The following is a 27,905-nucleotide window of genomic DNA, read 5'->3' as shown; positions in this document are numbered from 1 at the left end:
ATTTGCTGCACAAAATGCTTACCTTCCAAATGCCCTTTTTTGGGGGTCTATTCCCTCCCGACTTTCTTCCCTTGTTTTTGGCTTTTGGGGACACCAGGGAACTGTCCCCAACAAGCATAGTGTGAGCGCCACTGAAACAGCTCGCTGTAGTGTTTGCTCTCGGTGAACCGTCCTAACGCAATAGACAGGCAGCCTGGCATATACTGACCCCAGGCTGACCAACCAGAAAGAGGCTTCATTGTCCTGCCCCTCTACCTCTTTCCACCGGCATCCCAATTCTATGAACACAGAGATGCGAGATATGCATAATGCCTATGCTGCTGCAAACAATGCCAGAGTCTCTGTCCCGGCTCCGAACTACCCTGTTTTTTGTGTGTCAGTCCCTATTAGGGTCCTGACTGGAATAGACTGCACAGCCCAAGCTCGTTAAACGTGCATGTTGTGCCGGTTTCACTAGAATCTTGCGGAAACTGCTTTGTCAGTGCTTTTTCCTAAATGTTGGGGGGCAGCCGATATGCTATTTCAGTTGGCTGCTTACAATACTGCTACATACAATGCCTGTTCTTCTTTACACAGTACTTGATCTGTTTTACATGATGTCTGAGCCACTGTACATAATGTAGCCCCAAGGAGCCAAAGCGCAGCTTAGCGGTGGAGGGCCTTGACAGGGGTTAGGAGGCGGGCTTAGGAGGAGCCGGCCAGGACTGGGTGGTTGTGGGTAATAGGGCTGGTCTACTTAAATAGGCAGCCATTTTAGTCAGAGCACATTTAATTTCTTACCTAGCCGAGTTTGTGTGCACTTCGTGTTCACTGCTTTGCTGGGTAGGGTTTTTTCCTTTTTGTCTCCTCTGCAGGGCCATGGACGAAGTGGAGAGGTTACTTGCTGGAATCCGGACGGCGGCGCTGTGACAGGACGCGGGCTGGGTTCGGGCCCAACTGGACCAGATCCTGACGGCGGCGGCGGAGAGGGATGGCGGCGGAGAGCGGCCACAACGGGCCAGGAGGCCTCCGCGGCGTCTAAGTCCTGGATCGGGACTGGAGGATGGAGGTGACGGCGGAATGGAGGCCGCGGGCGGAAGCGGCACGTGTAGCAGGCCCGCGGACCCCGTGGTTGAGGCTCCGTCTCCCGCGGCGCGGCCCGGGCCTAGGCGAGGTGCTTCCCGGCGGGTGGCGGCTGAAGAGGCTGGCGGTGCGCACCCCAGACCGGGTGGGGTGGCACCTGGCGTGAGGCTGATGCGCGGCCCTCTCCAGGGCCAGGCCCGTCTGGGATGCAGCCCGGGAGGGCACCCACTCCACTGGAGGCCGGGAAGGACGGGGCCCAGGGCAGGATGGCCCGGAGAGGGCCCCTGGCGAGCCGGAAGCAGCAGGCAAGTGCTGGGGATCCTCAAGGGGCCCCCCATGATGTGTCTGGTGTTAAGGGTGCTCGTGTGAGGGACAGGGCCCAGGCTGTAGGGGGAAAGGGGGGTCGGGCTTCCCCTAAGAGACTGGTAGTGGGGGAGGGGGGGCCGGTTAGCCGAGGGCAGAAGGAGGCAGGAGGTGGCCGGGCCGTAGTGGCACAGGGGTCCAGTGGTAAGGAGGCCGGAGAAGGGGAGGTAGGGGGGGAGGGCAGGCAGCGGGCTCTTCCCTCTGGTAGGTCAGGGGGTTTGGCAAGGAGGGCTGGGCAGGGGGTAGCGGAGGTTAGGGGGGGGAGGCGTAGGGGCAGTTTTTCAGGGCGCAGTGGGGATGAGGAGGGTGGGGCCCTTAGTAGTTCGGGGGCTGAGAGGGGGGGGCGTAGGCGGGGTCGGCCCGGTGTTAGGTCGGGTTCTGGGTCTAGCAGTGGGAGTCCCTCCCAGTTAGGTGCGCTAGGGCCGGTAGGCATTTCGAAAGGCGGCGACGTCGATCTTCATCTAGTGGGTCCGCGGGAGGTAGGGGGGGGTCCCCCAGGCATGATCGACGGGGGCAGGTTTTAGGTGGTGTTTGTAGGAGTCGTAGCCCGCGGGGTGTGGCCCCTGGAAAGCAGCGACAGGACAGCGGGTGCCGGGAGGCCTTGGTGGTCGGCAGGCGCTCCCTGGGTCGGGACGGGAGGGCTGCTGGGGAACAGTGCACCCTGCCCAGGACTTCTTCTCCTCGTTTCAGGTCGCGGAGCCGCTCTTCATCAGTGTTCAGGAGGCACCGGGTGAGCTCCCCGGTTGGCGGGACTTCAGTGGACGTTGCCCTTCGTGGAGGCACAGCAGTTCCCATCGCAGCCCCGGGCGCTTCCGGTTCTGGGGGCTTGGCCGGTGAGTCCAACGGATCATTGCACTCAGACACGCTAATGCAAACACTACAATCACTGCTCCACTCATTGGGGGCGGGGGGTGGTTCAGGGGTGAGCGTTGGGCAGGTGTGGGCGCAGGGGGTAGCGGCTAGTGGGCCTGGGGTGGGGACCCCGGCGGCGCCGGCAAGCAGTGTAGAGGCAGGGGCCGCACCCAGTGCAGGAGATGCTGGGAACGAGCGGGCGGAACTGACTGGGGGGTGTCGGATGCGGCAAGGCAGCATACGTATCGTTTGCTGGCCCGCTCGGGGTCCACCTTAAACAGGAGGCAAAAGACAAGATCTGGAAGGGGGAGTACTTAGAGATCTTCTCTCTCCTTCCCTTGGAGGAATTTATTGACCTCAAGGAGGAAGATAAAAAAGATGAGAAGAAGGAGGAGGAGGAGAAGCAGAAGAAGTATCGCAAGATACCGAAATCCTTTGGGAACTGGTTGAGGGCGTTTTGTGTCTTGGCCAGCGTGATAGGGGAAAAAAGTCACCGGGCGTCTGCTCTTCCTTGTTCTGCTACTTGGACGGGATTTGGGAGGCATACCGCACCTATGGCGGGCTGGCATGGTGGCGGTATGACGAGCAGTTCCGACAGCGGTTGGCGGCTAATCCCGGTATAAGGTGGGACCAGATGGACCTGCCTCTCTGGATGAAGCTGATGATGGCGCAGAAGGCGCAGCCCTTTCAGCATGCGGCTGGCACAAAAGGACAGTCCGCCTTGTCGGCCGCCTCGCAAAAGGGACTCTGCTGGCTGTTCAATGAAGGCCAATGCAAATGGGGTGCTTCCTGCCGATTTAAGCATGAATGCTCCGGCTGCGGGGGGGCACATGGGCTGCAGCGCTGCTTCAAGAAAGGTAAGTCTGGGGGATCGGGAGCCGGGTCCGCGGTTGGCGGTGGAGGGGCTTCCGCTGCCCAGGGGACTCACCCCAGTGAGGCTAGACGCGATGGAACCCTGGCTAAGCCGCTACGGTAATAGGGCGGACGCCGAGCTCCTCAGGGCCGGGTTCGGGCAGGGTTTCTTTATCCCGTTCCAGGCTAGAGAGAGCATGGGGCACCCGCGTAATCTAAAATCAGTGGCGGAATTTCCAGGGGTGGTACGGGACAAGCTGGGTAAGGAAGTTATGTTGGGTAGGATGGCTGGGCCGTTTCCGGTACCGCCGATAGAGGGCCTTCGGGTTTCCCCTCTTGGAGTGGTCCCTAAGAAGGAGCCCGGGAAGTTTCGGCTCATTCACCACCTGTCGTACCCTAAGGGCGGGTCAGTTAACGATGACATTGATAAGGAGCTGTGCTCGGTCTCTTATGCATCATTCGACCAGGCGGTCGAGCTGGTGAAGAAGGCTGGGCGTGGGGCTCTTATGGCAAAGGTTGACATTGAAGTGGCTTTTCGGCTGCTCCCTGTCCACCCGGCGTGTCATCACCTGCTGGGATGTCTTTTCGAAGGGGGCTACTATGTGGATTTGTGCCTCCCAATGGGATGCTCCATTTCTTGCTCCTATTTCGAAAAGTTTAGTTCTTTTCTTGAATGGGTGGTGCGGGTTGAGGTGGGGGACAGGGCGGTGGTACATTACTTGGATGATTTTTTCTGTGTGGGGCCGGCTGGCTCCCCGGCTTGCCTGCACCTGCTGAGGACCATCGAATGGGTGGCTGGCCGATTTGGGGTGCCGCTAGCGGCGGAGAAGACGGAGGGCCTGACCGGGTGCCTTAGCTTCTTGGGTTTGGAGATCGATTCTGAGCTTGGGGAATGCCGTCTGCCGCTGTCCAAATTGGAGGCGCTACGGTCCAAAGTGGGTGCGGTGAGGCAGGCGCGTAAGGTGACGCTCCGGCAACTGCAGTCGTTGATAGGGATGCTCAACTTCGCCTGCCGGGTGATCCCGATGGGTAGGGTGTTTAGCCGCAGCTTGTCAGCGGCTACGGCTGGGGCCCGGTCTCCACACCATTTCATACGAGTATCCTCGTCTATGCGGGCTGACTTGGTCGTGTGGGACACCTTCTTGAGGGATTTCAACGGGACGGTGTTCTTCCGACGGGAAGGCGTGTCGACAGCCGAGCTAGAGCTGTTCACTGACGCGTCGGGCAGCGTGGGGTTTGGGGCCTACTTCGGTGGACAATGGTGCGCAGAAAAGTGGCCGGTGGCGTGGGGGCAGAGCCCCCTCATGCGTAACTTGGCCTTTCTGGAACTGTTCCCGTTGGTGGTGGCGTTGGCCTTGTGGGGGGATAGCTTGCGGGACCAAAAAGTGGTCTTTTTCTCGGACAACATGTCCGTGGTGCATGCGGTTAACAACCTGTCCGCGGCGTCTAGGCCAGTGGTGGCGTTGTTGCGGCGATTTGTCTTGCTGTGCATGTCCCTTAATGTGGTCTTTCGCGCGCGCCATGTACCAGGGTACTTGAACGAGGTGGCTGATGCTCTGTCTCGTTTTCAGTGGTCCAGGTTCCGGACGGTGGCCCCGGAGGCGCTGGACGTGGGCCTGGCGTGCCCGGACGAGATGTGGCGGTTAGGAGCGTCATGCTTGGAGGACTTGTGAAAGCGTCGCTCGCACCGGCCACCTGGGCTGCCTACAGTAAGGTCTGGGGTGCATGGGAGGGTTCCTGGGACGGGCTGGGGAGGCGAGCGTCAGGGGAGCCACCGCTGGACGCCTTCCTGTGGTTCATCTTCCATTTGTTGGCAAGCGGTGCGTCTCTGGCGGTAGTGGACAGGACCATGGCGGCAATGGCCTTTTGGTTCAAGCTCCGCGGGGGGGAGGACCTTACAAAAACTTTTGTTATACGGCAGGCTCTTAAGGGCTACCGGAGGGGACGTAGGGTGCCGGACGCTAGGCGCCCGGTGTCTGTACGGGTGCTGGGGGGTCTGATTCGGGCCTTGCCTGACATCTGCTTCGATGGGTTTGAAGTGGCTCTGTTTAAGGCGGCATTCCTCCTGGCCTTTTTCGGGGCCTTCAGGATTGGTGAGTTGGTGAGTGCCACACGGTCGGCATCAGGGGGCATACAGGCAGCGGGGGTTCGCATACTTGAAGGAAAGTTGGTGGTGCACCTGGCCAGGTCTAAGACTGACGTCAAAGGGGCAGGCAGGGACGTGACCCTGGGCCCCCTGCCGGGTTCGACCTTGTGTCCGGTGGCTGCGGTGGTGCACTACTTGGAGCGGAGGCCGATAGTGGACGGGTCGTTCTTGGTGCATGAGGACGGCTCGTCGCTATCCCGCTTCCAATTCACTAAAGTTTTCCGGAAGGGCTTGGTGCGGCTGGGGTTGAGTACGAGCGCCTACGGCACCCACTCATTTCGCATCGGAGCAGCCACGGAGGCCGCGCGCCTGGGGTTGGGGGACGAACTGGTCAAGAGGATCGGGAGATGGGAGTCTGTCAGGTTTCGCTCTTATATTCGTTTGGGTTTATTGGAGTGCTAGCTAGGGCGCTAGTAGGGGGAGGGGGCGCTCTGTTGGGCCCGGGGGGTATTTATACTCTGTTCTTTTCCTCCTTCCCCAGGTCGTGTTGCATGGATCGTGGGCCATTCCTTCGTCTTCTGGGCCGCCAGGAGGGCTGCAGCTCGAGCGAAAGGCCAGCAGCTTGGCTTTCCAAAGGACCAGTTGACAATACAATGGCTTGGGTACAGGGGATATTGCTGGAGGGATATATGCGGGGTGGTGTTGCGGAAGGTGGCAAGCGGGGTAAGGCCCGACATGTTGGTACTACATGCGGAGGGCAATGACTTGGGCCTCATTCCGCAGCGGAGGCTAGTAAAGTGGATGAAGCAGGACCTTAACAGGCTGGTTGATCTGCTTCCCGGGGTCATGTTGGTATGGTCGGAAATGGTCCCGCGGCTGCGCTGGAGGCACGCCTGGGACTACGCGGCTTTGGATAGATGCAGGGGCAAGGTTAATAGTTTGATGGCTAGCTTCGTGAGGAAGTTGGGGGGAGTAGTGGTGAGACACGGGGAACTGGAAGGTGGTTTGCCAGGGTACTATCGCCCGGACGGCGATCCCCTGTCAGCTGTGGGCTGGGACCTGCTGAACCTGGGGCTGCAGGAGGGGATGCAAAGGGCACTCTTTCTCCGGGGTGGGGGAGCTCAGACAGCTTAAGGGGTCAAGGTCTGAGCCCGTGGCGGGTTAGGGAGCCGAGGAGGAGGAAATAGGCTCCCATGAGGAACGTCACGGACATGGAAATTGTGGTCACTGGTGGTTGGTAGGTTTCGAGTCCTGGAGGTGGCTCAGAACCTGGTGGGGTAGGGGTATCCGGGTATACCCCTACCGTGGTTATTTATGGTTGGCACTTAAATGGTTATGTTGGAATAAGGTTGAAAATTGTTAAAGATATATTTATGTGTTGGTATGTTGGGGGTCATTGCCCGTTATATTAAAAGAAGGATGCGGTTGCGAGGGCGGAGTATGGGGGCAATGACCCATATTTATATGTTAAATTATTATTATATTTATGAGTGTTATTATTGATGATAACTTATTAAACAAATGGTTATAATGGTTAATAAAAGCTGTGGACAATTTTACCCATATACCCTAGTGTCAGCGTATTATTGGGTTAGGGATGTGGGGTTTTTGTCCTAAGTTACGACTGCCCATATGGCGACTATACACCTGTCATGTCTGAAATGCTGTATACAATGCCTGAGCCACTGTACATAATGTCTGAAATGCTGTATACAATGCCTGAGCCACTGTACATAATGTCTGAAATGCTGTATACAATGCCTGAGCCACTGTACATAATGTCTGAAACGCTGTATACAATGCCTGAGCCACTGTACATAATGTCTGAAATGCTGTATACAATGCCAGAGTTATTGTACACAATGCCTGAGCCACTGTACATAATGTCTGAAACGCTGTATACAATGTCTTAAAAGCACATAGTGTCAGAGCTTCTGTACAAAATGTACATGCTGTTGCTCACATTGCCTCATTGCCACATTGCTGCTGCAGTATGCAATGTAAATGCAATATACAATGCCTGACCCGATGTACATAATACATGACTCACTCGCCACTTTCCCATGGAAACAACTTGTTACTATTATTACTGGTTTTCTCTTGGAAAATTGAAAATAAGTAGTAGGATTTTATAAAATACAAAAAAAAATAAAAATAAACCATAGATCTTACATCATACAAAAAACAAACTGGACAGTTTATTATTATTTTTTTTGGATGCGTGATCGAATTAATTCTTCCACCTCAGGTGATTGGAATGTCCTATAAAACTCCACTGTACATAATGTCTGAAACGCTTTATACAATGCCTGGCTCACTGTACATAATGTCTGAAATGCTGTATACAATGCCAGAGCTGGTGTACACAATGCCTGAGCCTCTGTACATAATGTCTGAAACGCTGTATACAATGCCTGAGCCACTGTACATAATGTCTGAAATGCTGTATACAATGCCAGAGCTGGTGTACACAATGCCTGAGCCTCTGTACATAATGTCTGAAACGCTGTATACAATGCCTGAGCCACTGTACATAATGTCTGAAACGCTGTATACAATGCCAGAGCTGGTGTACACAATGCCTGAGCCACTGTACATAATGTATGATACCCTGTATACAATGCCTGAGCTGGTGTACACAATGCCTGAGCCACTGTACATAATGTCTGAAACGCTGTATACAATGCCTGAGCTGGTGTACACAATGCCTGAGCCACTGTACATAATGTCTGAAACGCTGTATACAATGCCTGAGCTGGTGTACACAATGCCTGAGCCACTGTACATAATGTCTGAAACACTGTATACAATGCTTGAGCCACTGTACATAATGTCTGAAACACTGTATACAATGCCTGAGCCACTGTACATAATGTCTGAAATGCTGTATACAATGCCATAGTTATTGTACACAATGCCTGAGCCACTGTACATAATGTCTGAAACGCTGTATACAATGTGTGGAACCTGTGAATATATTTATGTCTGTAATGTGTGGTATGAGCAAGCAGGACTTTATGTCATTCTCTGTAAGCCGTCGAGGTGTCATGTCACATTGTCACATCATGCTTCACGGTTTAAGGTTGCCGCCAACCCCCGTAAGTAACAGCTAATCTCCGCACGCCTAGAAACCTGTTGAAAAATCTGTGACATATTGCTAGCTGACGGTGATTCAATGTCCAGTTTCAGGTATAAGTATAAAAACTACCAGGATTATTAACAGTAGTGATTTGTATCCCAGCTACCCTTTTTAAGCTAAAACACACCAAATTAGAAAATGTTTTCATCTGAGCTATTTTTCTGCTTACATTCTTCAATTTAGTAATCAGTGAATTTACCGGTACCTCTTCCCCATGCATCTTTAACATTTGAACGGCAGCCAATTCAAGAAGAAAATCCTAATTTGAATATACACGGGGTAAATTGCAACATTGAGCATAACTCTGCTCTACTGGTTGTTTAATGTGAGCCCATATATTCTTGCTTCCAATACACCAAAGGAACTTTGCTAGTCACAAAAAAATTGGATGACAAGGTCACCTTCAGCTAGGGATGCAAGCATGTCTTATACATTATCAGTAAAAGTATAGGTTGAAAATAAGTACCAATCTGACTCTTGCTGCTGCGTCCCCTATGATAGCGATTGCTACAATGAATGAAATGGCTACAAGCATACCCACTCACAAATGACACACGTGGACTGACACACAGCTTTGCTTGTATTTGTAGTTTTTGTTTCTTGCAAGAATTTATTCTTAGATATATGTATCTATATATTTTTATATACATAAAATTAGGAAAACAATAAAAACAGGACTCTGTTATACTAAGCATGAGAGTCAATTTTCACTTCCAAATGTTTTTGTTTGTCTTGAAAATCTTTGTCTCTGAGTTAAAATCTAAAGTACAATCGTATACTTCAGCGAGCTCTGTTTCCAAGGCAGATTTATTTATCGTTTGCCCTTTGATGTGGACATGTGACGTCATTGTCTCTGACTCCACTGTTAGCCCATAAATGGCAGTAATGATTTGGTTTCCGCAGTAAAAGGTCCGCATGATGCTTTGCTGGTAGACTCTGCAAATCCTAAGCTGCCATTGTGCTTTAAATGAACGAATGACATAGTCTGAGTCTCGAATAAAACACTTTCCTTTTCAGCGATTTAGAAATCATACAAAGACCTTTCCAATTTAGAAGCTGTTCCATATGCGCATAATGATTAATTGCCATAAAAAAAACAAAAAACTCAGCAGATATCTTTATTGCCCGAGTGGAACTTAAACGTAGCATCTGCTACTTTGTACTATTAAGAATTCTTTATTCATGTCGCCAGAGTCTCTATTGGTAGCAGCCAGAGAGATTGTCTTTCTGCTTTGATTAATAATAAAAGCTTCCTCTTTCTTCCGATTCAGGTCTACTTTTGTGTAACTACATCAGGACGGCTCTTTCTATGAGGACTTTTTGAGCATCATGTTCATGCATACCTCTCGACATTGGGAGGTATGGGGTCAGAACAGGATGAGTCTCTTTGCAGGGTGTAATTATTTATGGAAAAGTGGGTGGGACGCCCACTGACGGGGCATGTCAGCCAGGCATCAATTACAGCAGGCTGACTGACAGTCTCTCTGGCTGACATTTAATGCAGAAGACCATGCGGAGAGCACCACTGAAGCATTTTCTGCAGAGTCCTGGTGCCCACTGCACAACATGTGCACGTCTAATGATGTGCTCAAACTGTGAAACCTTGGGAGAGTTTCAGGATAGCTAACACTAAAATAGTGTATGTCCCACTGAAAGCAGGGCAGTTGGTAGGTCTGCTCATATGTGATCTGCAGCGGCATATAGACATGTCTGAGACACAGAATAGGACAGTGACACAGATGGGGCTAATTCTCTAAACTAGAAATTGATGAGACACAGGGGTGTCCTAAACATTAAAAGAGTTTAATCAGAAATTGTGTATAGGTATAAGTGTGTGTGTCTGTGGGAGTATCTATGTTTCTGTGTGTGTGTAACTGTGTGTCTGTGTATGTATCTGTGTGTCAGCGTGTGTGTCTGTATGTCATTGTGTGTCTGTGCGTATATCTGCACGGGTCAGGGGGGCACAATACTTGCCTTTCCCCAGACACTGGCAACCTGTGCTTTGCCACTGAGTGGAGGATAACTGCAGAATAGACTGGTAAATAAATATAAAAATATAAATATATCTCTGCATTCTAAGCTTAAAAACAATGATGATCGAAAACATTTAGAACTTTGGAACTGGAGAGGAGATAATATTATTGGTAAACTAAAACAAAATGTATAAATTGGTGAGAGCACACTGAATAACACAGATATTACCACATATAAAGCAAAGGACAATCCTGTAACAAAAAAGAAACAGGAAATGCATAGGGTAATAAAGTTTAAACAAGTGAAACACACGTATATAATCAGCCTCACTCACATGCTGCTGAGCCACTTAGATAAGCTGGATCAGACTAAGGACTTTGAATGGAAAAGTAAAGGTGGTCTCAGGATAAATAATTGCAGCTTCCATGTTGTTCTTTGGTCATATTATCTTGCACAAAATCCAGGACGCAGGATACTGAGAAATGAATATTTATTAAAGGGATACTCCAGGCACCCAGACCACTTCTGCCCATTGGAGTGGTCTGGGTGCCAACTCCCACTACCCTTAACCCTGCAAGTGTAATTATTGCAGTTTTCATAAACTGCAATAATTACCTTGCAGGGTTAAGTCCTCCTCTAGTGGCTGTCTATCAGTTGTCTATCAGACAGCCACTAGAGGGACTTCTGTGTTCTTAGAACAAAAAAAGTGTGTTATACGACGCTAGACGTCCTCACGCTATGTGAGGACCTCCAGCATTGCCGAAATCCCTATAGGAAAGCATTGAATAATCCTTTCCTTTGGGGAGTTCTACTGTGCGTGCACGGCCATTGCCATGCATGCGTATTAGGTCTCCCCCGCCAGCTGACGTTGGCGGGTGAGGAGAGTAGGCGGAGCCTGACCCAGCGCCGAGGGACATTGGCGCTGGACTACGGTAAGTCACTAAAGGGGTTTTAACCCCTTCAGCAACTTGGGATGGGGGGTGGGAGGGAGAGTGGCATTACATGATCCTGCAGTGCTAGGAAAACAAATATGTTTTCCTGGCACTGGAGAATCCCTTTAAAACACAAGCAAAGAAAAAATATTGACACCAAAATAAAGAGTCCAACTAAACAATATAAAATACACTTGACGCGTTTCGGCTCTTGCCTTTTTCAGAAGTGTCATATCCATTCTGGGTGTCCTAAACTTTAAATAATTCCGGCATTGGTGCGCTTTTTCGATCCCAGGCTCCTCCCATTTCCATTTCAGACGTCAGGATGTTTTACAACTGCATCCTTTCAAACTGACGTCCCCTTCGTCTGTCGTCTTTCAACCTTCTGCAGTTGTAAAACGTCCTCAGCAGCATGTGAGTGACACTGATTATATACTGTGTTTAATTTGTTTAAACTTTATTACCCTAAGGTTTTCCTGTTTCTTTTTTGTTACAGGATTATCCTTTGCTTTATATGTGGTAATATTTATGTTGTTTAGTGTGTGCTCTCACCAATTTATATATTTTGTTTGTGTTGCACTTTTGTGTGGTGGAGTGACCCACACAGATGATAGTAGCACCATATTTTATTGTGTTATACCAATCCTTATGTGTTGTTGCTTTCATAATTGGTAAACTACTTAAAGTCAAATTTGGTGGATCTTCAATCTAAACACATTGAGACCTTATGGTCTCCATGTGGATTTTGTCTAACGCTACTTTTTAAAAAATAACTTATTATTATCATCATTTCCTTCTATAGATCGTTATAAATTTGCCCAATTTAACATTTTTGGATAAGCTTCACAAATGATTTAATATTTTGGAAAAACTTTTGGAATTATTTACTATTTTGAAAATGTTTAATATTCTAATATTTTGATATTTTTTATATATTTATATATTTTTTTTAATGAATATTTTTTTTTTTTTTTTTTTTTTAAGTTTAGCCAAAAAATATTTAATCACTTTAAAAGCTTATCCAAATATATTAAATCATGGCCATTACTGTTTTGCTCTAACACCTACCAGTGACTGTGCATTGTATGGGAATTAATTGTAGTATGCATGTTTCTATATGTTTTTCTATTTGTTGTTTATGTGTTTATGCTGCTGATCGATCATTTTTACTACAATAACATTCCCTTCTTTCTCTCTGTTTACTGTTTGATTATTACTACGGACTGTGTTTAAAAATAAACGGGACATAAACATTCTGCCCATATCGACCTTTACAAACTCCACCCCCTTCAACTGAATCGTGGATGATGAGACTACATGCAAATGTACTGGGGGAATTCTGTTTTCTCAATTCGTTACTCGAAGGTCGCATGATAATTCCACCTCCATGCATTCAATTGGAGTCAAACTTTGGGTACTGTGAATAGTAATGAAAAGATGGCTCATATGACTAACCATGAAGTGAAACCCATGCACTAGGAGAACAAGTGATTCAAAAATCCTGAAAATACAACTGGAACATATCTGAGAGGATTTACTAGTATATATATATATATGTTTTTGTTTTTATATACTTTCATAGAACTAAAATAAATATACTGTACTTTTTATTCCAACTGGTGTTGTGCCTAATCATTAAATTCATGAAGCACCAATATCAAAAAAAGCAATAATCATTTACCCTACGGTTTTAAAAAATATTGGTGGGCACCAAAACCCTATTCGGGATGAGTGAATTGAGTATTTGAGAAAGGGAAAGACACTGACGCCAAGTACTTGTAAATAATCAATACAAACTTTATTGATTAACAGAGACTTAATCAATAAGTAATAACAGCTTAATATTCAGCTTAAAGAAACATTACCATAAGAGAAGCTTGCTGCACTCGACTGAGAGAACTTCTGGCATTTTACGCTTGAAGAGGACCCTCTCATGCTGGGAATCAGCAGATCCAGCAATACACGTCCGTATTACAGGTGGGTAGTACTCCAATGAGTGCCAAGTTTTCTCGTCTTTTATAACAAACTTAATAATCAATGGGATGAATAGTCTGTACTTTTCCATCAAATCTTCCTATCAGTGCAGCCCAGCAAAGACCTTGCAAAAGCATCGGATGGGACCTGCAGCTGGCCAGGCTGGCCAGCCCCACCAACAATGCCATGCCAGGTCTGTGTGGTTAGTTATCTCTTATCTAAAAGCTAGCTACGTTCTCATAATATTCTTGTGAAGCTATGCATGAGTCATTCTGGTGCTGTGTTTTGTGGTTATTAACATTTTCAATACTGTGTACCGGCGCCATCTAAACTATCTATAATAGTTTAATTTGCTCAATAGCGATCAATCAAGCATTCTTAATTAATATGGAATATTATTATCACAACTGGTGATTCCTGTATTTACCATTCTTTGTAAGTAGTGTCCCCCTGAAAGGGACACAAGCGAAGATACTTTAGAACTTTGATTCCTTAAATCCATGAGTGCCATTCTCTCACGTTAGTTAGGGGTGAGTGGGTGTGTGGTTTTAGGAAATTTTAGGTCACTTACCAATAACAAGTAAAGCAACGAAAATGTAATTTAGAACAAAAGCAATATGTCTATTTTTTTTATTTTTTTTTTTTTAATTCTTTATTTTGGGTGTGCGTAGAGTTAACAATTAGCCTCGGTGTGCCACAACAGCAATATCAGGTACAATTGGTAAACATTCGTAATACATGTCATGGCATTTATTGTGCAGGCACATTTTTTAATATGATTTCTTTTGTCGATTCAGCAAAATGCACATGTCATGAGAGGATATGCAGAGGAGAGACAAAGGAAGAGAACATGACTTGTGCAGCGATTATGTAAACAAGGTTATGTGTACAAGATTCTACAGTTAGGTTCATGCTAGGCTGATTAACGTGGTGATTGTACTTCTCTCATGTCTGCCTAAGCTGTGATTGAGTGGTTAAATGCTATGCTAGACTTAAACTAGGGTGTGGGTGTCTTGAAAGCAGAGCTGAAAACATAAAAGCAGTGTCCACAGTGTAGAGTATACTTCGTTGTTTGAAGTGACCACCCCATGCTGGCCCCTTGTCAGCCAGACGAGTATCCGTGTAGGTATGCTGGGCGACCCTTCTTTATGCAGTGAAGATTGCTTTAACGGAACAGAGACTTGGTGACTGCAGGATTACTCATAGTCCCGTTGGGTGTCGTTATAGGGGGTGCGATGTTCCCTTTGTGGGGCATTTTGCAGTCCAGCCGGGTGTCTGTCTTGGACGTGAGGCGTGGGAAGGACGTGAGAGGAGTCCCAGTATGCCATCTGTAGGTGGTCAGGCCCTGCGTTATGGCCCTCTTGTGGTAAGCTGTGCAGTATGGCAGGTTAGGTCAAGGCCGTAGAGCGTTGTCCCATTGTGGGGTCAGCCTCCTCCAGCATGTCAGATATCGGTGCTGCTCCTCTCTGGCATATCGCCGGTTCCCGCTCATTCCGAGTCGGTAATCCGCCTGTATGGTATCAGGAGAGGTGTGTACATCCGGCGGCTGGGTTGCTCGCCAGGTGGTCTCCGCCATTTTGGAAACAGGCCCGCCGGTGTTGCGGCACTCCAGTGGGTCTCAGGGTGGGGACCGGGATGACCCCCGCCGGCCCAGAGGGGGGGGGAACAGGGCCAGACCCGCCTAGCCTAGTGCTGCTGCCGAACCGCTGGTGGGCAGGATAGCTCGGCGGCGGCCGTCCACCCCGCTCACCGCCCGAGCGGTCTCCATCATGTGCGACGGGGATCGCCCCTCCGGGGGACTACAACCTTGCGGCAAGCCTCTCCCCAGAACCAGGGCTGCCTCTTGCGCTAGGGTACCGCTGTCAGTCGTTGGATAAGTATAATGGTGGTTTTTAGAGGCTTAGATTAGGGAGATTTGCAGGAGCTACTCCACTGTGCATCCTCTCTGCATGGCGGCCTGGCCCCACCCCCCCAGCAATATGTCTTTTAAATACATTTATTGTGGTTTAAAGACACCTTACTGTGGTTATTACTGCTGTTAAGCTCTGTTATACACTCAGACATACCAACACTATGACAGAAACACCAGGCGTGTCTAAACATTGCCTGGTCTGCTTTTTGATGGCTGAACACAGCTATTTCACCAAATACCACTGTATAATATTAAATCATTTTAAAAGTTTATTCAAACATATTAAGAAAGGGCGTTGGTTGAAACCCAAAACTAATTTGTGTTTTTTCTTTATCAAGGAGTTAGATTTAAATTGCCTGACACCTGGCCAGCAGGAGCTTTGACACTGTGTGAGAAATTGTGATTTGTGTGCTAACACCAGATGCAAAAGTTGCACAAAACGTATATTGCCCTGAGTCTTATCCCCACTCTCTGCACACCGATTCAGCTCCCTGTCAGATCGCGGACAGGATAATGAAGATTGTCAGAATCCTCTACCACAGTCCCACGAGACCACACTACTAGCGGAGGTGGAGTGTATAGGGAAGAGACACAGGTGTGAGAGAAAAGACATAAATAGACATGGAAGTTAAAAGAAGCAATAAGGGGGCTAAGTGATACTAAAGGGGGCATTAAGGGTCTGAGCAGGATTAAGCATAAGGCAACCTTAGACTGCCACTTGGGCTCAGGAGTTAGATAGGGGCCATGGAACCGTGTTTTTTTTACCCCATATGAAGAATGAATGGGGACCTGGTAACTTGTTAGGGCCCTGTGGGATCTTAGTCTTTCTCTGTTAGGGGGTGAGTAGAAGACAAACACAATTGGATGAGTGCAGAGTTACACACTATATATTTACAATTTGCAAGGGGTGCATACATAAAATATCCTACTTACACCTTGGATCATTACATCGTTTTATCACTTTAAACAAACAAGTCTAACTGTTGTTTCATGCTGTCTCCAAAACAACAGCTTCATGTCTATTAATTATGTTTAATTTTTAAATAGATACAACTGTTTTCTCATTGTGGATTGTATGCCTTGAAAATGCCTGCAGGATAAATGTACGGTTGGATACATGACAGTTTGCATATATGTAGTTGACATTTACACAATTTTGTATATATAATGTGTTTTCATATATAACGTGTTGTATTTGAAGCTGCCTAATGCAGACAGTTTCTGTATATTTGTGTGAAACTATTCCCGACATTGGTTTCAATTTAGTAATTTTAGATAACACTTTAAAATGATTTAATATTATGATTTTAAAAAAAAATATATATAATGGTTTTTGACATTTTTTTTTTTTTTTATTTTTTTTTTATATTTTTTTTTTTTTATATATTTTTATTTCTTCAAAAAATTTTATATTACAATTATCAAGACATACAATAACCTCAATTTCCATTCTTTGTATCGATGGGTATGTTTCCCTACAAACAATTTACTAAAAAAACGTAGTAATAGGATAAAACGAACAAAAATTAGCAGTTTTACCATTGTTAAACTAGTTTGGGAAACCATGTCCCCATTTAACACCAAAATAAAGATTGAAGTTAATAAAAACTCATCCCATGCTCATCCACACCGCCGGAGGAATCAGGCAAATGCCTTTCAGTTGTTCTCAACCCTCTTTATTAAGTACGGTAAAGCTGGTATTCCTCCGGGAACATACACACTCTTCGGGGCAGGTTTAGAAGACTCTGCGTTATACCTTATCCTTACTAGCAGTAAACTTCTCAACTAACTTTTCCCATTTGCTGGGTTCCTTCAGACCTACAGAATTACCTTGAATTATCCCCGTTTCCATTTTGCATTGGTATATAGCTTGTGTTTTAATTTCTCTCCACTCTAATACCTTATTACTTTTCCAATATCTGGCTATTGTTATCTTGACTGCCAGTAGAATGTGCGTTATCAGCTTACTTAACTCATTTGGCATAGCAGGCCATCCCAAATGCAACAGAAAACTTTGTGGTGTAAAGGGTATATCTTTCTGACCCATACTTTGAATCTGATGGGATACACACTTCCATATGTTACTTAAAGATTTACAGTTCCACCAGATATGGAGATAATCTCCCAAGCCTTCCTCACATCGCCAACATACCGATTTCTGATCTTTATACATTTTAGCCAATTTTACTGGGACCATATACCATCTGTTTAGGAGTTTATAAAAGTTTTCTACTATATTTAAGCAATGTACCGATTTGTTAACTTTAACTATGGCATTTATCATGTCTTGTTCAGGGATCCCAATATGTAGATCTTTTTCCCACTTAATCCTAGCTTTCCAGTCCGAGGATTTCTGTAAATCCCTTAAAAATTCATAGCATCTGGAGATGTGACCTTTAGTGCTATAGTTTTCCATAATCTTTTTAAGGGAACTAATATTTCTACTGTGCTGGAAATCCAAAAATTTCGCCAGATAATACTTAATTCTTAGATATGTAAATATCTCCTTGTTGTCTATCCCAAACTCTGATTGTAACTGGTTAAATGGCTTTATTTCCTTTGTGTCAATAAGCTCTTGTATATACTTAATTCCCTTTTGTGTCCATCCATTAATATTAATGTCATCAATGTTACTTTTAATCACCTCTATAGGTAAAAATGGGAATAATCTATATTCTATTTTGCATTTTTTCTTAGTTTTATTCCAGAATCTCCAAATGCTATCAATAATCTTTGAGTTTTCTGGACGGACTAATTTTTTTTTTCCCCCCTTTTTCCTAGTTGACCAGAACAGAGCAGACAGACTACTTATCTCTACTAATGATTGCTCAATTTGGTACCAAGCTTGATCCTTTTGGTCTGTACTTAGGGTATTAACCGTGTGTGCCAACATACAGGCGTTATGATATTCTATTATATTTGGGGCAGCTAGACCTCCATCTTTTCTTTTCTTGGATAGTAGCTGGAGGCTTATTCTCGGTTTTTTTCCCTTCCAAATAAATTTCGAAAAAGCTGCCTGTATCATTTTTAACCAAGGATTTGGAACCTGTATTGGTACCATTCTAAATAGATAATTCCACTTAGGCAAAATATATGAACGGATGGTATTTATACGCCCGATCCAGGAAATCTCTCTGCTAACCCATTCTTTTAGAATCTTATTAGTATTTTTTATGAGAGGGAGAAAATTGACCTCTATAACTTTATTTATGTTTCTTGGTATTTTAATGCCAAGAAACGAAATATATCTCTTTGTCCAGATGAAATCATAAGATGTTTTTATATATTCCTTGTCCTCTTTTACTAGATTTGTTGCCATTATTGTAGTCTTATTAGTGTTAATTTTATAGTTTGAATATTTACTGTATTGGTCTAATATTTTTATCAATTCCGGGACTGATGTTCTAGGGTTCTGCAACATAAGCAGAACATCGTCCGCATATAGGTTAATCTTATGCTCTATATTGTTAAACAAAAAACCCTTAATCTGCGCGTTCTGCCTAATATCTTCTGCCAGAGGCTCAATGGTTAAGACATAGAGTAGCGGGGACAGAGGGCAGCCCTGCCTAGTACCATTCTTAATGTTAAACCAGTCTGCTTCTATTCCTGGACCTATTGTCCTGGCAGAGGGAGCTGCATATAACGCCATTATGGCGTCGTATACTGCCCCAACTATACCAAACGACTTCAGTGTATCTCCCAGAAAATCCCATCTGACCCTGTCAAACGCTTTTTCAGCATCCAATGACAGGGTCAGGAGGGAGACCTTCTTCTTGATCGCTACTTCATGCACATCCAAAATTCTCCTAAGTCCGCCTGAGGCTGCTCTGCCGGAGATAAATCCAGCCTGGTCTTGGTGAATCAAAGCAGGAATGCAGATTTTTAAACGGTCTGCTATGATTGAGGCATAGATTTTTACATCCCCATTCAGAAGAGATATAGGTCGATAGTTCTCTAATTTGGCTGGATCTTTATCTGGCTTCAGAATTGGGACTATATTGGCTTGAAGCATCTCACTGGGAAAAGCCCGATTTTCCACTATCGAATTAAATACCCCTGCGAGGCGTACCGATAGAGTGTCCCTAAATATCTTATAAAATTTATTTGAATAGCCATCAGGGCCAGGGGCTTTATTCATCTGTAACTTATTTATTGCTACTATAATGTCCTCTGAGGTTATTGGTTTATTTATCTCATTCAGATGTTCTCTAGTTATTTTTGGCATTTTCCTTTTTATAAAGTATTCTGATGAGGGGAGTTGTTGTCCCACCGGGTCTAAGTTATATAATCGGCTATAATAATTATTAAAGGCTAACCCTATCTTTTTGGGGCATAATAACGTTTCTTTACCCGTCTCGATTTTATAAATCCTCCTCATTATTTTTTTATTTTTTAATTTATTTGTAAGCAGCCTGTCTGCCCTATTGCTCTTATAATACCAATCTATCTTTAAGGAATGTAAAGTTTTTGTTTTCTCCTCCCATAATAGTTCATTTATACGGCTTTGCACTGACAGCATTTTTACACTGATCTCTTGTGTTGGAGAGATTTTGTTTTCACTGGATAGTTTATAGTAATCCACATAAAGATCCCTCAGAGGTTTCCCCTTTTTTTTTTTTTCGATTGTACCTAGTTTAATTAAGTACCCTCTTATGACACATTTATATGTGTTCCATATCACTGGGGTCGACACCTCTCCAGTCTCATTTTCGAGAAAAAACTTATCTGACATCTCCTCAATATATTTTCTATTTTCTTTACTAGAGAGAATGTTGTCATTTAATCTCCAGTTTGTTCTTCTTTCCCTGTTATTCCCTATATCCACCTCCAAAATCATAGCGTTATGGTCTGACCATGTAACTTCGTCTATAAGGACTTTATTAGTGCTATTGGCCAGGGCGTCATTGCCCAATATTAGATCAATTCTCGAATATGAGAGATATGATCTGGAGAAGCATGTATAATCCCTCTCGAGTGGATGGAACACCCGCCAAATATCCAGTAGGCCATATTTTTTAATTATCTTTTGGAATTGTGCTGCCTGAGCTATTGCAGCTTTATTTTGCCCAGCGGGATTTAATGATTTCCTGTCAAGATTTACATCTAATATACGGTTGAAATCCCCCGATAGAAGTAATTTTCCCTGTTTTATTTTTTCTACTTTGTCCAGAAGATCATAAAAGTACTTATTTGAGGGGTTATTAGGCGCATAAACATTAACTAGTGTATAGATTTCTGTTTGAATTTTAATTATCATTATAATAAATCTGGCTTCCTCATCTTTTTCTTGGTAAATAATTTTAGCATCAATATCCTCAGTTAACATAATGGCTACCCCTCTTTTCCTCTGCTTGTCTAATGAGGCACATGCCACTATTGGAAACCCTTGAGGGATAAATCTTATCCAATCCTCTCTTCTCCAATGCGTCTCCTGTAAGAAAATTATTTGAGCTTTTTCTTTCTTAATGTAGTCGAACAAGATCGCTCTCTTATTGGGAGAGTTTAAACCCTGAGCATTTAACGATAAAAATTTAACCATTCTCTCTTTTTATCCTCTTGTACACTGCCCAAAGTCCATTGTTTATATTCTTATTGGAGCTGAATTTAATAACAATCCTTATCTGATAACAAGCCCCTGCCCCTACCACACATACAGCACCATTCATACCTCTTCCCCTCATATCTGAGGGGCATTCATACTGATAACCCTGGGTAATAACCTCTGGGTTTAGAACCAAAAAGGAAAAAAAACCTGAATGGAATCTAGTCCTCATCAGGATGACCCCTAGACAAGGAAAAATTAAGAGCTGAACTGTAATCGTCCCCGTATACTACTTCGTTTTCCCACCTTCTAAAATGCTTCAACAATGACCCCAACTTCCCTCTGATAGACAAACTTTACACGATTTTTAGTTCTTCCCGATTGGGATTCCCCATCTATAAATCAGTCTCTCCCGCACTTTAGTCTCCACCCTCTGTCGTGTTCCCTACCACCCTTAACAAAAAGTACTATTACTACTATCTAGATGTAATTACGATTCTAATTTATCTTCTTGTGGACCCCTTGTCTATATTTGTACTCTAAATTTTATTTTTAATATTATTCAATAATAAATTCTTGTGGATAGCCTCTTCCTCTTTTAAATTAGCCCAGTGTTACGTGAGTGTCTCTTCCATTTAATTCATATTAATTTTACCCCCCTTGTTCTCACGTCAAAAATTAATCCTCTTGTGTAAATGTGATTTTATCTATTACTCTACCTATCCCTAGTTACTCTCTCTTAGTTTTTTTTTTTTTTTCCCCTCCCTTTCCCTTTCCTTTCCTTCCTTTCCCCCCACTTATTCCCCTTTTTTGTTAAAGTGCAACTCCGTCCTACAAAATTAACCATTCCTAAATACTTTAATATATTCTCCGTGAGGAATAAGTGTCATTATTAATGTGTCTTTTAACTTAATTTCCACTTGATTTTCCCCCATATTGTGTTCTTTTTCCCCCAAACCCTATGCACTCTTTTCCCATTGTGATTCACAAAAACCATTTCAAACTCCATCCTGAATTGACCTTGTCGACCAACTGATTTCAATTCTCTCCCTAATTAAACTATATTTTCCAACCAATTAGTTGCATTTTCAAGTGAATCAAATGTATGCGTGATCCCGTCTTTGGAGACTATAAGTTTGGTGGGAAATCCCCATCTATATTTTAAATTTTTTTCTCTTAAACGTAAAGTAGCTGGAAAAAAGAGTTTCCTCGCTTTCCTTGTCTGGAAAGAGAGATCTGGGAAAACCTTTATGTCCTTAAATTTCCCTTGTTCTCTTTCTGTTTGTCTTGCTGCTTTTAGAATTTTTTCTCTGAAGGAGTAAGAATGACAGGCGATAATTATGTCTCTTGGAAGATCATCCGGAAGTGTTCTTGGTTTATATAGGCGATGTGATCTCTCAAGGAAATCCATTTTATCATCAATATGAATTTTAAGAGCTTTAAAAAACTCCATAAGGTAATTTCCCAAATTTTCTTGTGAAATAGATTCCGAGATATTTCTTATTCTTAGATTGTTTCTTCTTCCTCTATCCTCCAAGTTAGTAGATCTCTCCTGTAGATCGTTTAACATCGCTTGTTGTTTCTCAATGGTCTCTTTTTGCTTCTGAAGGAGGAATTCCAGGTTTTCTATTTTTTGTTCGTTGACTGTGACCTTTTGACCCATTGATGCTATGTCTTGCTTTAAGTTTGCAAAACTCCCCTGCATTTCTAGTTTTATTTGTTCCAACTGTAGATTTAAACACTCTTTTAAATACGCTGGGGTTATCATTTGTTCTTCTAAGCATTCCTGTGGGTCTTTCTCATTAGGGTCTCCCATTGGCTTACTTAATATCATTTTGCTTGGCGTTGATACCGAGGAGTTTTCTATTGAGCTTTTATCTCCTGTTGCATTGAAAAAATGTGAAAGTCTCCTTTCTTGCTTTTCCTTCTTTTCACGGTCTTTTTTGGGGGGAAGCTTTGGGTCTTGTCTTTGCTCTGCCGTTTTCCTTGTCGTCATTTCTCTAGTCCTTTTTTCCCCTCAGTTAAGTGGGACACTTTTTTCTTCTTTTCCCTTTTTTTATTCTTATCAGGATTTCCTTCCTTCCTTCCCCCCTGCAAGTGCTGCAACTCCCTTCTCAGTCTTATTTCCCTTCAGGGAGGGTACTGGGCCGATGTTATAATGCCTTCTCATCCAGAAAAAAAAACAAAAAAAACAAAATCAGTCGGCTGTCTTTTACCAGTCAGATAGTATTGCCACTTCTCGAGTGTAGGCTTACATTCAAATCAATGCCTAGTTCTTAATATTTAGGCTAACCTGATTTTAACAGTAGCTTCCTTGCATACACCGTTTAAGGGCTGCCCTGAGAGATTGTACTTAATTCAAGTTCGTTCACAATTCTGATTAAATTCTCATAGCTCTCAACCTGGCTTCACATCTTCCCCCAGGGGGGATAAGCAGGGAGAGAAAAAAAAAGGGAAAAGGTCCTTTCGGCCTACCCTCCACTTCACAACAATTCGTTCCAAAAGTAATTATTAAGCCATTAATAAAGTTGCTCCCACCTCCATCTACCGGAGCGTTTCCACCCCCCTTTATAGATTTTTTTTTTTCTTTTGGTTATTAAATTCTTGCCTCCCCAATGTCAGATACCCCGAGGGGTTTTCACCTGAGTTGTCTTGGAAGTAAAAGCGGAGGGAGATAGGTGGTGGTAGGCTTAGGAGATTGATAGTAGGAGCCTGGCGTCAAAAAGCATCATCGGCTGTCTCTCCGGTATTACGGGTCGGGGCGGCATACTCATCTGGCAGTCAATAACGGGATCTGTCGGGGTAAACACTCGTCGTGCTCGTCGAGGTAAGCAGCCACACTCTCATACGGACGGTGTCTCCCTCATACCCTCGTGGGACTCCAGCTCAGCTCATCGCGGCGGCGTGCACGCTACGCTCCCTGCGTGACGTCACGTCGTCATCCCCGCCCGCCTCGGTTTTTGACATTTTAATATTTTGAAAAAAAATAATTCAAAAGTTTATCACACTGTTTGTGTGTATTTGTTTGTGGATTGTTTCTCACAGTTTTTGTGTGTACTTGTATCTGAGGCTGATTCTTATAATGTTAAAGGGACACTATAGTCACCAAAACAACTTTAGCTAAATAAAGCAGTTTTGGTGTATATATCATGCCTCTGAAGTCTCCCTGCTCAATCATCTGCCATTTAGGAGTTACATCACTTTTGTTTCTGTTTATGTAGGATTAGCCACACCTTTCCTGGCTTTGACTGACACAACCTGCATGAAAAGAATATGGTTTAATTTTCAATTAGATGTAACTTGTTTTAAAAGTTTTTATCTCCTGCTCTGTAAATTGAACTTTAAATACATAGAGGAGGCTCCTAGGAGGTCTAGCAAGCTATTAACAGAGCATGAGATAAGACATTCCAAATGAAACCTACTTTGCAATACAGGAAATGTACACATATGACTCTTTACAGGGAGTGTTTAGGAAGGCTGAGCAAGTCACATGCAAAAAGGTGTGCCTAGGGCTTCCTAAACAGAGCAATTTAACTACTAAATGGCAGAGAATTAAGCACTAAAACTGCTTTTTTAAGCTAAGGTTGTTTTGGTGACTATAGTGTCCCTTTAATGCATACTTGTTTGTATAACTATTCCTTACAGTACAGTAACTGTATGGATGGTTTGTCATAGTGTTTGTTTGTATGTCTGTGCTGATGTCAATGGTTTTTCTGTGTATGTGTGTATTTGTATGTCTGACTGTTTCTCACAGTGCTCATAATAATGATGTGCATTGGATAAACAAGACATACTGGTAGTTTTGATAAAACAAGTTAGGCAGGAACCAACGGCGGAATCAGCCTGTGACGAGCAAGTTTTCACTATTTAAATTGTTTGTGTATATGGCGATGCTACTGTTTCAGTATAACACTTGTTTGTTTGTTACACATTGTTTTTCTGCATTGTGTATGCATTTGACACGTTATAACAGTATTCATCTGTGGGTCTCTGCTGTTTCAACGTACTCACACATTCTTGTATCAGTGTTTGTGTATGAAGCTGTTTTACACATTATCGCAGTGAATCCGTGTTTGTCTTTATTTGTTTGTGACCCTGTTCTCACAGTATTTGTGTGTGTTTCAGAGTTAGACACTTTATTCAGACTGTGTGTGACCTTATCAATACACTCTGTATGGCGGTTTCTACATGTCTCATAGGGTGAGTGTAGTGTCTGTTACAGTCTCAGTGTGCATTCTCACTGCATCATCTTTTTCCCCTAGTGCAATGGGCACTGAAGCAGATATGCCACATAGAAAACACAGCCCTCATCATTTTCAAGGCTATTTTGCACCTGCAGACTAATCAACTCAGCAATATCCAACAACATCTCTAAAATTCGACCTAATCTAGTGTATGAGCCGTCTGGCCTGTCTGAATGCCTGCTGTCCTATCTCTAAATATGTCTCCTATTTGTTCCCCTAGAGGATAATATATATAGACATTGAACAGACTACCATTGCCTCTAAGGAGTTTTTGCCCGTTACTGCAATAATTCTTAATGGAATCTTTGTGAACGAGCCATTCTTCTGGCTTAGCTTTGTCAGTTATTGGATTCTGTATGTATCTGTACTGGTCTCCACTACAGCACACAATGTCATAGAGCTCACAAAATATATGCCCCAGGCCCTTGATACCTAGGAACCCACCTGTCCTCATATTCTTTGTTCACAATGTACGAAACATGCATGTTGTGTTAATAACAATGAATCTAGGATCTTACAAAGTACCATGTCAATTATTTTAGTCCCATGAAGACAATTATAGACTGCGCAGTTAGACAGCTCATCAGGAATGTAATTTTAGTATATGTTATTGTATGTTGTTTTTGCTCATAAAAGGGAATATAGCACTCTGGGGCATTCCCTGAATTAAATTCTCTGCTCCTATCATTACTATAACAAATCATTTGAATTGTTCTTTGCTCTTACACTTTACTAAATAAATATAAATTTGTCCATTTCTAACATTATTAACTCATTGCTTACAATGATATGCAAGCATTCGTTTTATTGCATGTGTAAGATATACCAAATATATAGCACCTCATTATAATAATGGCATGTAGACCTAATATTTATTGGCCAAATTCTTCGTTTTGCAGCAGATCTACATTTTTCACCATTCCCCAGAATGATATCTCAGGACATGAGAGTGTGACTTTTCCCTCTAGATCATAAATGGCTTCACTTTGATCTTTAGATAAATGTGAGCGGCATTAGCCATGGTGCTAAACCGGTCATGATGTACTCAAGCATACGTGAACATGTTGAAATAAGGGCTGATCGCTGGTTGAGGATCATGGAAAAAAATTGAAAATTTGGAAAATATAGTTTGCAAACATCAGAAGTGCCACTGTTCTAGAGGGTCAACGAACCCTTTGATGACATCAAAGGCCTTCTGGTTTCTCAGGAAGCGACTAGATATGTCATTATTTGCACAGTGAAAGAAAATATTATCAAGCCTGCTTTAGTACATTAAGGCTCATGCCTACCCAAGAAACCGATGCATAAAGTTTAATGACTGATTGCACGGAGAGAGTAATTAGTGTGGAAATGGATAAACCAGTTAAACACGGCTTGCTAACTCACGTCTTCTTCCAGAACAAACACTCTGAGCTGTTTGCTGTTCTGTGTAATATATAACATTTTATGACCAGTTCTGCAAAACAAATAAGTGAATTTATAGATCTATGCACTGCATTTTAATGCATTAAGGAACAAGGTTAGGCAGATGTCTTGTTAGTGTGAATATCCTGAGATGCCAGAGGTCCAGATGGGATTAAACTGCTGTCACCATTGCATTTATCATCTTTTTTTACATCCTTAACATCAATACTGATATTTTCACAAGATCACATCAACTGCAGTAACCGCTAGTGGCCTAGCTTCAATCTAATTTTCTGGTATACCAAGTGGCTGAGGGATTTTACATTTTAAGTCAAAATTGTTAATTTGGAGAATGTTTCCCATTTGACTGTCATTAACCTTGCATTTGCCGATTGCCCACAATCCATGGTTTAGTAAACTTTCATTCTGTCTAGAAAGTACAGAGCCAGTTAATATATATAAGAATCTGTAAATGTAGAGGGCATTTGGTCTGGGTGATCTGTCTGGGTACAATGTACGACAATCTTGCCGCCATATTGAAATGTCAGAAAATGGAAAATGATATAATGACATTGGAAGCTCTGGTAATTAACCCATTGTATTGTGCAATCATACCGACTTTGTATTTATCATGAGGACAGTATTCTGGGGAATAGGAATATCAGACGGAGGATGACAGTTATCTCAATGCTTGATCTATTCAAGTTCCTAGCTCATGTCTAAGTTAAGAACCCAGCATTTTTCAATAAGTTCTCTAATGCAGACAATGTAACATCATACTGTTTATTTTTTTATTTTTTGGTCCATTTCTTGAAAATTAATTTCTGGAGTTACGTATTATAGACAAGATCTTACCAGTATTATAATATCACAGTCTTTGTGTTTATCAACTTGTAACACTTTACAAACACCCTACCATTCCATGTTAACGGCACTATTAGACCTAAACCCAAATGTATTGTCTAAACTGGATGAGTTTTGATGTCCACATCACAGAGAGTATATTACTCTTTTATCATGTTAAGAACACGTTTGATTACAGCTAAGCTACTGGGAGAATACATTATAATCGCATCATCCATTATATTTTAATCCTTATTTAAAAAAAAAAAAAGGCAACATATAAATAAATCAAAATAAACTTTAACAATCTGCAGCAGACTATTTTAATGTACGGTATAATTTATTGTGTGATCTTCCCCTTTAATAATTTATTTGCACATTTGCAATATATATCTATATATATATATATATATATATATATATATATATATATATATATATATATATGTTATTAATGAAGAACTGTCTAAAGATTTAAATAGCAAAAAGCTGATTTAAAATTCATTCAGCCAAAAAATAAATAAATAAACAGGTTTTTTTTGTTGTTTTGTTTTTAACCTTACTACATGGTAGTTAAAAAGAGCAAAATGTCAAATCCCTAAGAATTGGAAAAGGAGCAAATAGAAAAATTATTTTTGAAAACAATAGACATTTTTTAGTGATAATCTTACATTTGTATATTTATATTATTATTTGTAGTGAAATATTATGAAGGTGATATTACTA

The 27,905-nt window shown here is 43.3% G+C and overlaps 1 protein-coding gene and 1 long non-coding RNA gene across 2 annotated transcripts in view; both read right to left on the bottom strand.

Moving 5' to 3' along the window:
- The window catches only part of LOC134586612 (uncharacterized), an 880,984-nt gene that overhangs the window by 163,173 nt on the left and 689,906 nt on the right, over positions 1–27,905 (bottom strand). The gene's annotated exons all lie outside the window — the stretch shown is intronic.
- SLC35G2 (solute carrier family 35 member G2) overlaps positions 1–27,905 on the bottom strand; it is a 65,242-nt gene that overhangs the window by 36,594 nt on the left and 743 nt on the right. The gene's annotated exons all lie outside the window — the stretch shown is intronic.

This window comes from Pelobates fuscus, chromosome 2 (assembly GCF_036172605.1).
Source record: "Pelobates fuscus isolate aPelFus1 chromosome 2, aPelFus1.pri, whole genome shotgun sequence".
In the NCBI taxonomy this organism is placed as follows: domain Eukaryota; kingdom Metazoa; phylum Chordata; class Amphibia; order Anura; family Pelobatidae; genus Pelobates; species Pelobates fuscus.
Note: the sequence above shows the minus strand (reverse complement) of the source record. Positions and strands in the feature narration are given on the sequence as shown.